The following is a 15,506-nucleotide window of genomic DNA, read 5'->3' as shown; positions in this document are numbered from 1 at the left end:
AAAAATAAAATACATTTTTAAAGTTCAACATATACTTTACTAGTCTATTACAAAAGAAAATCTCATTATATACGTCATTAAGTCAATGATTCCATCAGGATCTGTTAGTATTGATCGTGATGCACCAAAATTGTTATTTAATACTACAGTTTCAGTTCAATTTAGTCTGTCCAGATAAAACTAAATAATACTCTGCCTCCTCTCAACATTACAGCCAAAGCAACAGATGGCCAAGTCCACTTTCACATGCCAATCATACAGCCTGCACTTAAGTTTGCAAGCTTGTGCTAGTACGTGAGTGTAAGTAAAAGGTTGTGCTTCAGAAGATCATAAACTGTGACATTGGGTTAAGGATCCCAGGACCTTTGCAGCACCACAAAGCCCTATACAGCAGGTGTACAGAGACCATCCATCTGTTCCATTGTTGCTGGCTCTATGCTTCCATCATTGCCCCAATTTTCATTTCCCTTCCCTCTTTCAAACTAACAACTTTATTCCCATTTCTTTTCTAAAAAAAAAAAGGAATTTAGAAAATACAATAAATGCAATGAATTATAAATCAAAAATGATTCCATTAAAACATCTGACACATGCAGTGTTTCCCCTACCATTGTTTTGAGTACAAATAATGAATAAATAAAAAGCAATTCAGTACACTTGAAATCAAATCGCAATATTGTGTATGGGAAATTTAAACCGCAAGAAGACTATTTAAATATGAATCCTTCATGTTCTATGTGAATGAATGCAGACGATGGGCAGTTTAATTTACCTTTTTTTTTGTTTTGTTTTTTTTATTTACACACACACACACACACACACACACACACACACACACACACACACACACACACACACACACTGAAGCATGTGTGACGCTCTAGCTGTTTTTTGCCTATGAGGACACAAATGCATTAACTTCATCTCCAGATTAGTGATGCCCGGTTTGTGAATGAATCGTTCTTTTGAACTGGTTCTTTTTAGTTAACCAGTCGAACCAGTACACTAAATCGGACTGAATCGTTCGAAACAGTTCGCATCTTGCGTCAGTGCTGATACACAAGTTTCTAAAGTTACTCACTTTCAGACATGCCTGACAGTCCCTCCGAATCGAAATAAACCAATATCCCGGAGTATATTTTACTCCAGTAACTCCAACAGTTTACTGAACTTAGACATCAGACATGTTGGTGCTGCTGCGAGAGAAGTGATGAGCACGAGCAGCTGATACTGCGCCGAACCGAACGCACAGGCACAGCGCCTGCAGCACGTTTTTCGAAATCGAATCACCAGTAGGCTACACTCACTGACTGAACCGAAAACTACTCGGTTACTCACGTAACCTCAGTTCCCTGAGTTAGGGAACGAGTATTGCGTAGCTATACGCAGTGGGGAAACTCCTTTTCCTCGATTTACTGAAGCCTTTATGTAAAGCCTTTTGCAGCTGCACAGCTAGAATATGAGCGTCTGGCTCGGTCATAGGCTGCGCTGCGGCAACTGCACATCCAATGGCTGACGTGCGAACAATGAGATCACTCTGCGTCATACACGTCAGAGCCCGCCAAGGGGGCATGACCTCAGTCTATAATAGTCCCCGAATTCGCCATTATAGCAGGTTTAACGACTGAAGCGACAACTTGCCATGTTACTATAGTGCGGCTGGCTACGCAATACTCGTTCCCTAACTCAGGGAACTGAGGTTACGTGAGTAACCGAGTAGTTCCCTTTCGAACGGTCACTTCGTATTGCGTAGCTATACGCAGTGGGGAAGCCATGAAAAACGCTGCACTGAGTAACTGTCTGGCACTGCAACTCAGGCCCCTGAGCATACAGAACAAGCCATAACCGCATAATTATGTATGAAAATAGTACACATCCGTTAGAAATAACCCAACATACTACACCAATGAACCCAGACACTGTCGGGGTTATTAGTATATGAACATTGTGGCGAACAGGACGGCCGAGGGACGTGAGAGAACAGCACGAGGCCGGTGGTGCGATTGATAATGAGCAACACCTGTGAGCACACCGGTCTCGCATCTCTCACGGAGTAGCGGAAGCATAAAGGGGGAGCGACGACGTTGATGATCGAGAGAGGAACAGGCCTGTATTTTAGTTGAGTTTTGGTTTTTGTATTTGTGTTTTATTTTTAGCCAGCAGTCGTCCGCGAGGGGCTGCTGGCCGTTATGTTTATTTTGGGTAAGCCAGCAGTCGTCCGCGAGGGGCTGCTGGCGATATTTTAGTTTGTTTATTTTAAATAAAGTATGTATGTTCGCCGGTTCCCGCCTCCTTCTTCCCTGAACATTGCTACACTGGTGCCGAAACCCGGGAAGAGGGAGGAACGCGCTGTCAGAGAGTCCTCGCCGCTGTGGGGAATCCGTGGTGCCGTCGAGCATGGTGCGCGAGTCGCCGCCGCTCGCCGTGGGCCGGAGCCTGCTGCCATCCGCCGAACGAGGGGAGGAGCAGGGAGCGGGGGACTCGCAGCCATGGACCCTCGAGGCGGTGCGCTGGAGTGAGTTGCCGGTGGGACGGTCGAGCTCACTGCCGGCCCCCTGGGAGTTGGAGGGGCGGCTGCCGTCCGGGAGGGAGAGGAGGAGTCGCCGCCGCTCGCCGTGGGCCGGAGCCTGCTGCCATCCACCGAACGAGGGGAGGAGCAGGGAGCGGGGGACTCGCGGCCATGGACCCTCGAGGCGGTGTGCTGGAGTGAGTTGCCGGTGGGACGGTCGAGCTCACTGCCGGCCCCCTGGGAGTTGGAGGGGCGGCTGCCGTCCGGGAGGGAGAGGAGGAGTCGGCGCCGCTCGCCGTGGGCCGGAGCCTGCTGCCATCCGCCGAACGAGGGGAGGAGCAGGGAGCGGGGGACTCGTGGCCATGGACCCTCGAGGCGGTGCGCTGGAGTGAGTTGCCGGTGGGACGGTCAAGCTCACTGCCGGCCCCCTGGGAGTTGGTGGGGCGGCTGCCGTCCGGGAGGGAGAGGAGGAGTCGCCGCCGCTCGCCGTGGGCCGGAGCCTGCTGCCGTCCACCAGGAAAAGGGGAGGAGCAGGGAGCGGGGGACTCCTACCGTCTGCCCAAGGCACCCTAGGAGCCGTCGCCGTCCACCGGGCGGCGGAGGAGCATCGAGCCGTCCACCGAGGGCTACCCAGCGTCACCGCCAGGCACCGCGGAGGAGATCACCCAGCTGGTGGGGGACCAGATGGCAGCACGTTGTGGGAACCGGACCAATTTTTTTTTTCTCTCCCCCCTCTCTCGATCTGTCGCTCCTCATGCTTCCGTCTCCGTTTCCCTCAGCTTGTCGGTCCATACCCCCCAGGGATCGCCGCCGCCGGGGGGGAGTGGGCACAGGCTCGTGGATACCCCCCGGCCTGTGAGGGGCGATGGGGGTATGTGGCGAACAGGACGGCCGAGGGACGTGAGAGAAGAGCGCGAGGCCGGTGGTGCGATTGATAATGAGCAACACCTGTGAGCACACCGGTCTCGCATCTCTCACGGAGGAGCGGAAGCAAAAAAGGGGGAGCGACGACGTTGATGATCGAGAGAGGAACAGGCCTGTATTTTAGTTGAGTTTTGGTTTTTGTATTTGTGTTTTATTTTTAGCAAGCAGTCGTCCGCGAGGGGCTGCTGGCCGTTATGTTTATTTTGGGTAAGCCAGCAGTCGTCCGGGAGGGGCTGCTGGCGGTATTTTAGTTTGTTTATTTTATTTTAAATAAAGTATGTATGTTCGCCGGTTCCCGCCTCCTTCTTCCCTGAACATTGCTACAAACATATAACCAGTCAAGTGGGTTTATATATGAAATTAAAACCTGCCAAAGCGGGTTTTATATATGTATGGAATATAACCGGCAAAAGCGGGTTTTATATATGTCATATAACCGGCCAAAAGCGGGTTTTATATATATGTAATATAACCGGCAACAGCGGGTTTATGCATGAATACAACCGGCCAGCAGCGGGTTTTATATATATATGTGAATGTGATTGTGCACAGTAATACATGACAAGACCGGCCACCGACATGTCTTAATCATACCGAAAACACCTAGATTCTCAGCGCTCTGACAGGGCACAGAATATTAATCCTCTGCAGAAGGAGGGAGGGCTAATAACGTCACCACCTGTGCTCTGAACGGTGTTGAGAGCACTTTAGGAACGTAACCATGTCTGGGCTTGAGGATGACTCTGGAGTCATCTGGACCCAACTCCAAACATGCAGGGCTCACAGAGAGCGCCTGCAGATCTCCCACTCGCTTGATAGATGCCAACGCCATAAGGAGAGCTGTCTTCAGCGAGAGAGGTTTTAGATCAACCGATTGGAGCGGTTCAAAAGGCGGACCTTTCAGAGCCCTCAGGACCATGGAGAGGTCCCAAGACGGCACAGACGGAGGTCTGGAGGGGTTCATTCTCCTAGCACCTTTAAGGAATCTCCCGACCAGGTCGTTTCTTCCCAGTGACTGGCCAGCCACCAGAACATGATGTGCTGCTATGGCTGCCACATACACTTTGAGCGTGGACGGGGAGCGACCCGCATCCAGCAGCTCCTGTAAGAATGAGAGAACCACAGATATCTCACATGACTCCGGGTCAGCCTGATTTTTCGAGCACCAGCTGGAAAAACCCGACCATTTCGAAGCATAAAGGCGCCGAGTCGACGGGGCCCTGGTTTCAGATATGGTGCTTAAGACCTTCTCAGGAAGGTCCTTGGGTACCCGTTGAGGGGCCAAACATGGAGGGCCCATAAATCGGGTCTCGGATGCCACAATGTCCCGTTCGCCTGCGTGAGGAGGTCTTTCCTCAGAGGAACAGGCCATGGGATTGTGTCCGATAACTGAACCAGTTCTGGGAACCACGGTCTGGTTTTCCAGAGAGGGGCCACAGAAGGACTGGGCACTCGCTCTCTCTGACTCGTTTGATGACTTGTGGAATCATTGAAACGGGGGGAAAGGCATAAAGGGGACGGTTGGGCCAGACATAGGCCAGCGCGTCCCTGTCCTTTGAGAAGAACAGTTTGCAGTGGGTGTTGATTCTCGAGGCGAAAAGGTCTATTTCTGCTTCTCCAAACACCTTCCATATCAGACTGACCGTCTGTGGGTTCAGGGACCACTCGCCGAGGGGAGTGTTGCCCCGTGAGAGCATATCCGCACCCATATTCTGGACGCCTGGGATATGCGCTGCTGTCAGAGAGCTCAGGTTGGTTTGTGCCCATAATAATAGGTCTCTCGCCATCGCATACAGGTTTCCTGACCTGATGCCCCCCTGGCGATTTATGTAGGCCACCACTGACATATTGTCTGTGCGGACTAAAACATGGTGACCTCTGAGGTTCGACAGAAATGCCTTCAGGGCCAACCCAACTGCTTTCATCTCCAGACAGTTGATATGTAAGCTCTGCTCCGTGCTCGCCCAGAGGCCGGATGCAGGCATGGCCTCGTGCAGGGCTTCCCAACCCAGGTTGGACGCATCTGTAAGAACCACTTTCCTCCTGGAAATTGTTCCTATTGTCACCCCCTTCTGGTACCAGTTCTGAGCCCGCCAGGGAATCAGGGTTCTTAAACAACCGTGATTCACTATAACGCGCAAGTTGCCTGACTGCCATGCGTGTGTTGGCACACGGCATTTCAGCCAATGCTGCAGCAGGCGCATGCGCAGTAATCCCAAGCGGAGTACTGGCGATGCTGCTGCCATTAGACCAAGCAGTTTCTGAAATTTCTTCAGTGGCGCGCGCTCACGCGCTCTGAAAGTGCCCGCAAGCACTCGCACTGAGAGCGCGCGCTCTGGTGTGAGTCGCGCTGTCATAGCTCTCGAATCTAAAACTGTGCCCAGAAAGATCCCAAATCTCAAGAATGGCCTGTGACGAGGATTTATTTGAATGTGAAAGTAAGCATCTTTCAGATCCATTGTGACAAACCAATCCCCTGGGCGCACTTGCGCGAGGATATGTTTGATAGTTAACATTTTGAACGGCCGCCTCATGATAGCTTTGTTCAAATGTCTCAGATCTAGAATGGGTCTGAGACCGCCGTCTTTTTTCGGAATCAGAAAATAGCGGCTGTAAAAACCCATATGTTTTAGGTCGGGGGGGACTAACTCTGTCGCCCCTTTTGCTAAAAGATTCTGTACTTCGGTGCGAAGCACGTGACCCACGTTGCTTCTCACCGAGGTCTCGAGAACCGCCTGAAATTTTGGGGGTCTGCGAGCGAATTGGAGCGAGTAACCTCGTTTTATAGTGTTTATGACCCAACTCGACACACCGGGGATAGCTTGCCAGGCTAGAACCCGTGTGGCTAGGGCTTGACACACAGATTGGGGCTGGTCGCCTAACGCAGGGGGACCTGATACCCTTATATTGTGATTTTTGCACACATTGAGTATTGGATTGACTATACCAGCATTTGCATGTGGGGCAGTCAGTGTTACAACAAGGGAGGGGCCGCCTAGTGAAGGGGGACCTGATACCCTTATATTGTGATTTGTGCACATATTGAGTAATGGACTGACTGTACAAGCATTTGCGTGTTGGGAAGTCAGTATTACAACCGGGGAGGGGTTTGTGAAACATGATTGTGATTGTGAAACATGCTCTTTTTGTGCTTTATTTGTGAAACATGCTCTTTTTGTGCTTTATTTGTGTCGCCGTGAAAACGGCGTTTGTTTGCAAGAACGCGCTTACTGTTGCGGGCCTGTTTGCAGTAATAAAATCCCCAGCCGCCTGAACTGAACAGGGGGCTGTGGGAAGTTTTCTTGGCTTCTTCGAGGGTGGTCCAGCGAGTGCGGGACCCGTGCCCTCTCTCTTTCCCCTGCATGCTAGGACGACTTCGGCGGCGCTGAGTGGGGCGCGGCGCTTGGTCTCGGGCCTTGGCGTTGGGGAAACGGGAAGCTCTTGTTTGCTCTGGGCTGGCGCTGGGCATCAGCCGCAGGGCGGGGCTGAGAGGCCTGTTTCGCGGGCTTTGTCGGCCGAGGCGTTGACGGGGCTCGCTTGTGAGCACTCGACGCCGAGCTAGAGCGCTTAGGCAAGAAGTGACGCATGGCCTGGGACGCTTTCTGTGCCTCGGTGTATCTCTCCGAGAACCCCTTCACTGCCGGGCCGAAGAGGCCGGTGCTGGATACTGGGGCGTCGAGGAACCTCGTTCTCTCCGCGTCCTTAATGTCAGTGAGGGTAAGCCAGAGGTGGCGCTCGAGCACAACCAAACTCGCCATATTCCTCCCGATAGCCTGCGCTGTGGCCTTGGTAGCTCTCAAGGCCAAGTCCGTGGCGCTTCGAAGGTCCCGAAAGGCCTAAGGGTCCGGGCCAGCCTTGTCCATAGACCGGAGGAGTTTGGCCTGGTAAACCTGTGCAGACATCGTGTGCAGGGCTGATGCAGCCTGACCGGAGGCGGAATACGAGCGTCCAGCGAGGGCTGAAGTGCTACGGCACGGCTTGTTAGGATGAACAGCTCTAGTTCGCCAGCTGGCAGCTGTGTTCGGGCAGAGATGAGCGGCCAACGCCTCTTCGAGGGGCGGCAACGACTCATAGCATTTTTCCGCTGCTCCGGCCACGGAGGAGAGCTGCGGGGCCTCGTGTAGAGTAAGGAGTGCGCCATGCTTTGGTGAGCTCCTCGTGTACCTCTGGAAAAAATGGCGCTGGCTTGTGACGAGGGGCCTGTTGATGACCCGGCAGAAACCAGCCATCCAGCCGACTTCGAGGGGGTTCAGCGGGCGCGGCCCACTCGAGCTCAAGGTCCGCTACGGCCTGCGTAAGGATCCGAAGCATTTCCGCATCGGAATTAGTCCTGGTAGCAGAGGCGCTGGGCGTCGGCTGGGAAGCCATGACGGGGTCGAAAGAGCCTGGCCATTCTTCCTCAGATGAGGCGATAGACAGGCTGTCGTCGTGCTCGCTGGGCCCGCCGAAGGAGACAAGGCCCGCCACGGTGGGGGGGGGGGGGGGGGGGGGGGGGGGGTGGGGTTGCGCTGATCTCCCTCGAATAGGACCGGAGATGAAGGAGCTGGAGAGAGTGAGGCACGCGGGGACGTGGCCGGCGTGCGTTCACTAACATCCATGCTTTACGGTAGCCGTTGGATGCGGCGCTTCTTCGGCTGAAGGGGGGCCGGAGAGGGAAGCGTGAATGAGGCGGCGTCGCCATCACGGGAGAGGGCTAGCCGAGTTCGCAGCACGGAGATGGGCATGCTCTTGCAGGCCGCACATCCGCCGGCCGACAGAGCATTCTCCGCGTGGTGAAGTCCCAGGCAAGGAATGCAGTCCGCGTGTTCGTCCGCCTCGTGCAGCTTGCATCCGCACGTGGCGCAGTTCTTGACACGAGACATTTGAAACAACGCTCGTACAGATAAAACACACAGAAATGCAAAGAATAATGAAAAGTATATTCGCCGGATAGCCACAGGAGAGACGGCATCAGGAGAAACACGGTTGAATGTGTCGTCTGCTTAACTGTAGCTCGCTCAGGCTGAAGGCTTGTTCGACGGCGAAGGCTCAATAAATGGTCAGAGACGTGAAGTTTGTCGCTGAAGGAGTACAATCTGCTGTAATGGCGAATTCGGGGACTATTATAGACTGAGGTCACGCCCCCTTGGCGGGCTCTGACGTGTATGACGCAGAGTGATCTCATTGGTCGCACGTCAGAGGCGCCCGCGCCATTGAATGTGCAGTTGCCGCAGCGCAGCCTATGAGCGAGCCAGACGCTCATGTTCTAGCAGTGCAGCTGCAAATGCGCTTTACATAAAGGCTTCAGTAAATCGAGGAAAAGGAGTTTCCCCACTGCGTATAGCTACGCAATACGAAGCGACCGTCCGAAAGGGAACGGTTTCTTTCGGACGCGTCCTACATACTGAGATCCGATGAGCTGGAGATACTGAGCATGCGTGTAATTATTTCCCCCGGACTAAATAGCCTACATGCTACTTCATTATTTTGTTGCAAACCAAAAAAGGTTACAAAATAAAAAATATTGGAAATGTTTATGACTTAATTACTGTATTATCACTGTATGAGTTTTTGAAACAACTGGTGGAGCGAAAGTATTAAATTGTTAATATTTTGAAAAAAAATCTTGTCTTAAATGACTGTGCATTGTTTTAGTTGAAGATGCTGTTGAAGGCTAAATGAAGGGTGTTTTATGGTCTCAATAAGGGATTTTGGACAAAAATAACTGAGTTGCAGTAGGCTGTTTTAACAAGAAGCAATGGCTGTACAGTAATTATAGTTAATGACACATTCACAAATTTAGTTTTTATTATATAAACTGTTTTAATAAAACTGTCAAAGTGTTTCAAACAATACAACAAATTTAACAAAGAAGAATTGTTGAAAACTAGAGCACTTGCACTGTATTTAACTTAGGCAATGCCTGTTATTATCCTGCAATATTGAACACAGATTTAATTAGGCTATCTAACATTCAGAAATATGAATGTTGTTTATAAAGTATTACAGCAAAATAATTAACATAAAAGCACAACTGCTACATTTTAAAGGTTTGAAACACAATTAATGTTTTGTAAAACTGTCAAACTAAACATTTAGGGTATTTGTGTTAACATTAATGCATGATATTTTAAGGAACAGCTTATTTCTAAATAAGTTCATTAAAGTGCCCGCATCATAACCCGAACACCCTCCATCCACCACATTACTCCTGTTCTCAGACAGCTTCACTGGCTCCCGGTCCTGTCCCGTATCCAATTCAAAATCCTTCTGTTCACATTCAAGGCCACCAACAACCTTGCCCCTTCATACCTATCTGATCTCCTGCACGGTCCAACTTCCACCCGCTCACTTAGATCCTCTTCCTCCATACACCTGTCTGTCCCCCCTGCTCGTCTCACCACAATGGGGAGCAGAGCATTCAGCCGCTCTGCCCCCCGCCTCTGGAACTCTTTACCACCTCACCTTAGAAACATCGATTCATTCTCTCATTTTAAATCACAACTCAAAACGCATCTGTTTAAAACTGCCTACCACTTGTAATTTATATTTTGCTTTTATATTGTTTTAATGTTCTATTGTTTTGTCTTTGCTGCTTTTAAATGTTTTGCATTTCTGTACGGTGTCCTTGAGTGCCTAGAAAGGCGCCTCAAATAAAATGTATTATTATAATTATTATTAAGTACAGCGAGAGCGGTTCAAAAGCATATGGAGCTGCCAGCCACCTCCCTCGATCAGCGCCGTTTTGCTACAGCGATTCTCAAGAATTGTTGCAGTTTCGAATCACCAGTACACTGAACCGATAACTGTTTCTTTCGGACCCGACATCTGAGAACCGATGATCCCCGCGGGATGAAAGAATTTACCGCATTGCGTCACTCTAAATGACGTCATTGCGTGATGATGTAAAAGAACCGGACAACATGACGTAAAAGAACAACAAGATTTTCCAGGACATTTTACATTTTCTCTAATTTTCCATGTGTTTTCCATGACTGGAAAGTTTATCAGCGATTTTCCAGGTTTTCAAGGTTTTCCATGACGAGTGGGAACCCTGAACATGTATAATGTTACAAAATGATTCTTATTATTTTTAAATAAATGCTATTCGTTTGAACTTTCTATTCATCAAAGCATCAGCAACAAAATGTTTTCAACATTGATAATAGTAAATGTTTCTTGAGCAGCAAATCATCATATTACAATGATTTCTGAAGGATCATGTGACACTAAAGACTGGAGTAATTATGCTGAAAATGCAGATTTGCCATCACAGGAATAAATCACATTTTAAAATAGAAAACAGCCATTTTAAATTGTAATAATTTTACACAATATTGTTGTTTTTACTGTGTTTTTGATCAAATAAATGCAGCCTTAAGAGACTTTTTTCAAAAACATTTAAAAATCTTAATTATTCCAAACTTTTAACTGGTACTGTAGGTGTGTGTTAATGGGAAGGAGGGAGTGATACCAACAGAAATGATTCACAAAATGGTCAGCTTGAAAAAATTATAACATTCCCTCAACTCTTTAGCCTAACCATGTGAGAGTCATTGGATGAAAAGATTAGAAGAAAAACACAATCCTGCCCTATGCGCGCGTGGGTGGGTGTGTGTGTGTGTGTGTGTGTGTGTGTGTGTGTGTGTGTGTGTGTGTGTGTGTGTGTGTGTGTGTGTGTTATACTAATCTCCAGTCTGCAATGGAAAACAGAGTAACTGACAGCACCCCTGGGCCCAGAGTTGATGAAACTACATCCTTGCCTGTTGCACAATAACAACCGCTCCCCATCTCTCCGCAATCTATCTTTATAGTTTCGTTCTTACACTTGGAAGTGTGCTCATTTCCCTAGGTAGTGCTTTATGGAACTTCACTCCATAATGTGTAAGTGTGACCGAGCAAGTTAGTTTGCAGGTTTTTTAGGGCAAGTCTTGACAGAGCAATGAGGGTTGCGACTGTCACTAACCTCATGTCATGGATGTTTGGTTGCAAAACATTACCTGAGAAAAAAATTTGAGTTTCAAAATGATTTGGGTGTTAGTAAAAAGATCATTTTGGGGAGCTGCCTGGGTGTATCTCTAAACCATTATTCACATTAGGCTGGTGCAGTTTTTTGTGTGTTTTTTTCCCCTCTTATGCACTAGATTAACACAAATGCACTTTGTCCATGGGGATAAATAGGCACTTTTGAGTAACTTTAATCTGTGTCCTCTTACATATACCAAGGTCTCAGTCTGACTAAAATTGTGTGATTTTGCAAGCCTGGACTTACAGACCTTGATAATATGCTTGTGGAAATTTTACAAGAAAACAAGGGTAGTGTTATGTCTGGGTTTTTCCCCCCTCTTTTAGACATTTTAAGTGTGTCATATATATTTAAATACTTTTTGCCACCAATGTATATCCGTCCAAAACAACAGCTGCCTGGGTGGAAAGTAGAGATAGTTCAATGAGGCTTAAACTCAAATGAGTGCATACGTATAAAGTAGATGCGTGTTAAAAAGTAACTGAAGGTGTGAACATTTCATCAAAACCACTGAATGCAGACTGAAAGAGATAAACACAGATGTGCTTTGAAGCCATATTACATCATATTAAAATGAATTATTTGCCACACACTTTTTCCATCAATATATCATTGCTTGAACCATACTTGAGTCACTTAACTGTGTCAAGACGTTTTAACAATTATTCCATAAAACTAACAATTATCTGTTACTAGTACTTTTTTTAATTGCTAGCAAGTAACCCAATCATGACTAGTATCAGCTTTAGTTTCACCAAGATATACTAGCATTCATTCCTTTGCTACTATTTATAATCACAATAGGCTAGTTGCGCGTGGCCGCCATGTTGGATTTACGATCAGCGAGTGTACGGTTGGACACTTCCGGTCTCGCTTTACGCCGGTGCAGGGAGCCGGAGAAAGCCCAAAATGATTCAATTATATCACTTAAAATACTACTTAGATATATATTACTATTACACGAGCAAATGGCAATTAAATGCACGGATGCATAGTCAGATTAATGAATGAAATACAACTGTTCACGAGCAGAAGATTGTCTTGGACTCATGCTGCACGCAATTTTTAGGATTTAAGAGAGGCGACTTGCCTTTCTGAGGGTGACAGCCTCAGCACTTCATTGTTGTGTGTCGTTACGTTTCGTCACGTTACAACAAAGTCAGCTTTCATGCATTCCCCGTTGCCGCTGCGGTATGGGCAGAAAATCTGGAGGGATGACTTAATCAACCCGACCCAAAACACCCGGGTCTGTAGTCGGCATTGCTTTATTTGGTAACATTATTATTGCTAACGGTTTGTGTTTTAGTATGTAATTTAAATGCATATCATTTACAGTGTATTTCACATAATGTGTTTCTATGCTATTACTGCATTTATTTTGTGCAAGTGAGATAAAGAGCATCTGTTTCATTAATCATTATCTGTCTGGTGTTTATAATACAGTATTTTGCTACGTGTAAAATTGTTATATTAAATTGTGTTAACTACAGTTAAAAATGTAAATGAATCACAATTATTAAGATGTGTTTTTTACCGTTGTTTTTATCTATAAAGATAATTGATGCAAAGAAAGCATGTATGTAAAATATGTGATGATAATATTGAGCGAGCAATTGATGTAAGTGAAAATTTTTGAGCAGAATTGAGAAAATAGTATTTATGGAGAGAAATTGTAGTCTATCACAGGGCAAACGTGTGAATGTTCACGCGGTATTTTATGCAAACAACTCTAATCGTAGTTGTAACTCTATATTGACAGTAGGCATAATTCTCATTGCGTGCAGCATGAGTCCAAGACAATCTTCTGTTCGTGAACAGTTGTATTTCATTCATTAATCGGACTATGCATCCTGCATTTAGTTGCCATTTGATCGTGTGATAGTAATATAAGGTATTTTAAGTGATATAATTGATTCATTTTGGGCTTTCTCCGGCTCCCTGCACCGGCGTAAAGCGAGACCGGAAGTAGGGATGCACCGATACCGATACCAGTATCGGTATCGGGCCCGATACCAAGCTCATGTACTTGTACTCGTACTCGTAAAAATACCCCGATACCAAAGACCGATACCTCACGTATATCCTTAGCTTATATTTCTTAATTCTTATGAGCACTCTTCCTGCAGTTATAGTGTTGCTAGATTTAATAGTACACTCTAATATTTCACTTTACACTTTCGGCTGTGATTACATTGTTACTCAGTGTTATGTTAAACATTTGTTCTGTGATTTCTTTGGCACTTTATGACAAATTTGATTGTCTTGTTGTCTGTGATTTCTTTAGAACTTTGACAACTTTGTGACAGGCAGGTAAAAATTACATTCATTATGTCCTTGGTTTTGCCCTTTGGAGGTTATTGGACACTGTGAAATTTGGGCTTTGAAAATTTGTGATAAGCACAATAAGAATGATTTATTTTTTTAAGTTTATTTAAGTTGTTGAAAATAAAGATGCTGATTTGTTCATTAGTCTCATTGTGTTGTTCTTAGAAAATTGCCACATAAAACGAGAAAACCCACCAGTACAACAGACATCGGTATCGGTATCGGTATCGGCGAGTACCAGGAAAAAAATATCGGTACTCGTACTCGACCCTTAAAAAGTGGAATCGGTGCATCCCTAACCGGAAGTGTCCAACGGCACACACGCTGATCGTAAATCCAACATGGCGGCCACGTGCAACTAGCCTATAGTGGCAACTAACTAACCCATTGTTATAACACATTTCTAAATGCATATGAGAATCTGTGGTTCAGTTTTGACTATTATGTATTCTAATTGTCACTGGATTCTATTTCAGTTTTGTTCATTAGGTACTAGCACTTATGGTTTGGGTACTAGTATCTTTTCTAGTTTTACCAGTTTACGAGACGGTAGTATCCATTCCCAAATGTTACTAGTAACACTTTACAAAAAGGTTTCATTAGTTAACATTAGTAAACTACATTAGTTTACATGAACAAATAAGGAACTGCTCTTCTAAAGCATGTATTAATCGTTGTTCATCAACAAACAATGAACAGCTGTATTTTTATTAACAAACGTTAACAGACTAACAAATAACAAATGTATTGATCATGGTTAGTTTATGTTAGTTAATACATTAAAGGGATTGTTCACCCAAAAATGAAAATTCTGTCAGTATTTACTCACCCTCATGTTGTTCAACCCCGTAAGACCTTCGTTCATCTTCGGAACATGAATTAAGATATTTCTGATGAAATCTGAGAGCTGGATCACTCCTCCATAGGCTTCTTGAGGGATTGAAACTTGCTGGCCCCGAAAAGTTATTACAGACCTCGTTAAAATAGTCCAAGTGACTACAGTGGCTCAATCTTAAGTTTATAAAAACGACGAGAATACTTTTTGTGCACAAAAATAACGACTTTATTTCAACTATTCATGTCCTTCTCTGTGGGCCTAGAGTCAGTTCACTAGTGTAAAAGCGTAGAGCTTCTGTTGTTGTACGACACATGCATCACCCACATGACCAGCGTCGGCCAATAGTGAGCCTACGTGTGACGTAGCTCTACGCAATCACACTAAGTTAACTGACTAGAGGCCAACAGAGAAGGAAAGGAATAGTTGAAATAAAGTCGTTATTTTTGTTGTTTTTTGCGCACAAAAAGTATTCTCATCGCTTGATAAACTTAAGATTGAGCCACTGTAGTCACTTGGACTATTTTAACGATGTCTTTAATAACTTTTAGAGGCCGGCAAGTTTCAATCCTTTTGAAGCCTATGGAGGAGTGATCCAGCTCTCAGATTTCATCAAAAATATCTTAATTTGTGTTCCGAAGATGAACGAATGTCTTACGGGGTTGGAACAACATTTGGGTGAGTAAATACTGACAGAATTTTCATTTTTGGGTGAACTAACCCTTTAACGGATGTTAACAAATCAAACCTTATTGTGAAATGTAACAGTTTAATTAAAAATCTTACTGATAATGTTAAATGTAGTTATAAATGCTATTAATAAAATAGTATTTTAGTTATCAATGCTGGGATCGTGACTAGCAGCAAAACAATAAGTACTACAATGAATACTTGATGAATCCCTTTCA

At 46.1% G+C, this 15,506-nt stretch overlaps 1 protein-coding gene across 1 annotated transcript in view; it reads right to left on the bottom strand.

Annotated features, from left to right (window-relative positions):
• Positions 1 to 15,506, bottom strand: part of dtx4b (deltex 4, E3 ubiquitin ligase b) — a 38,179-nt gene that overhangs the window by 21,710 nt on the left and 963 nt on the right. The gene's annotated exons all lie outside the window — the stretch shown is intronic.

This window comes from Siphateles boraxobius, unplaced genomic scaffold (assembly GCF_051911475.1).
Source record: "Siphateles boraxobius isolate OS27281-9 unplaced genomic scaffold, OSU_SipBor_1 29, whole genome shotgun sequence".
NCBI classification, from domain to species: Eukaryota; Metazoa; Chordata; class Actinopteri; order Cypriniformes; family Leuciscidae; genus Siphateles; species Siphateles boraxobius.
This window is presented reverse-complemented; position numbering and strand designations above follow the sequence as displayed.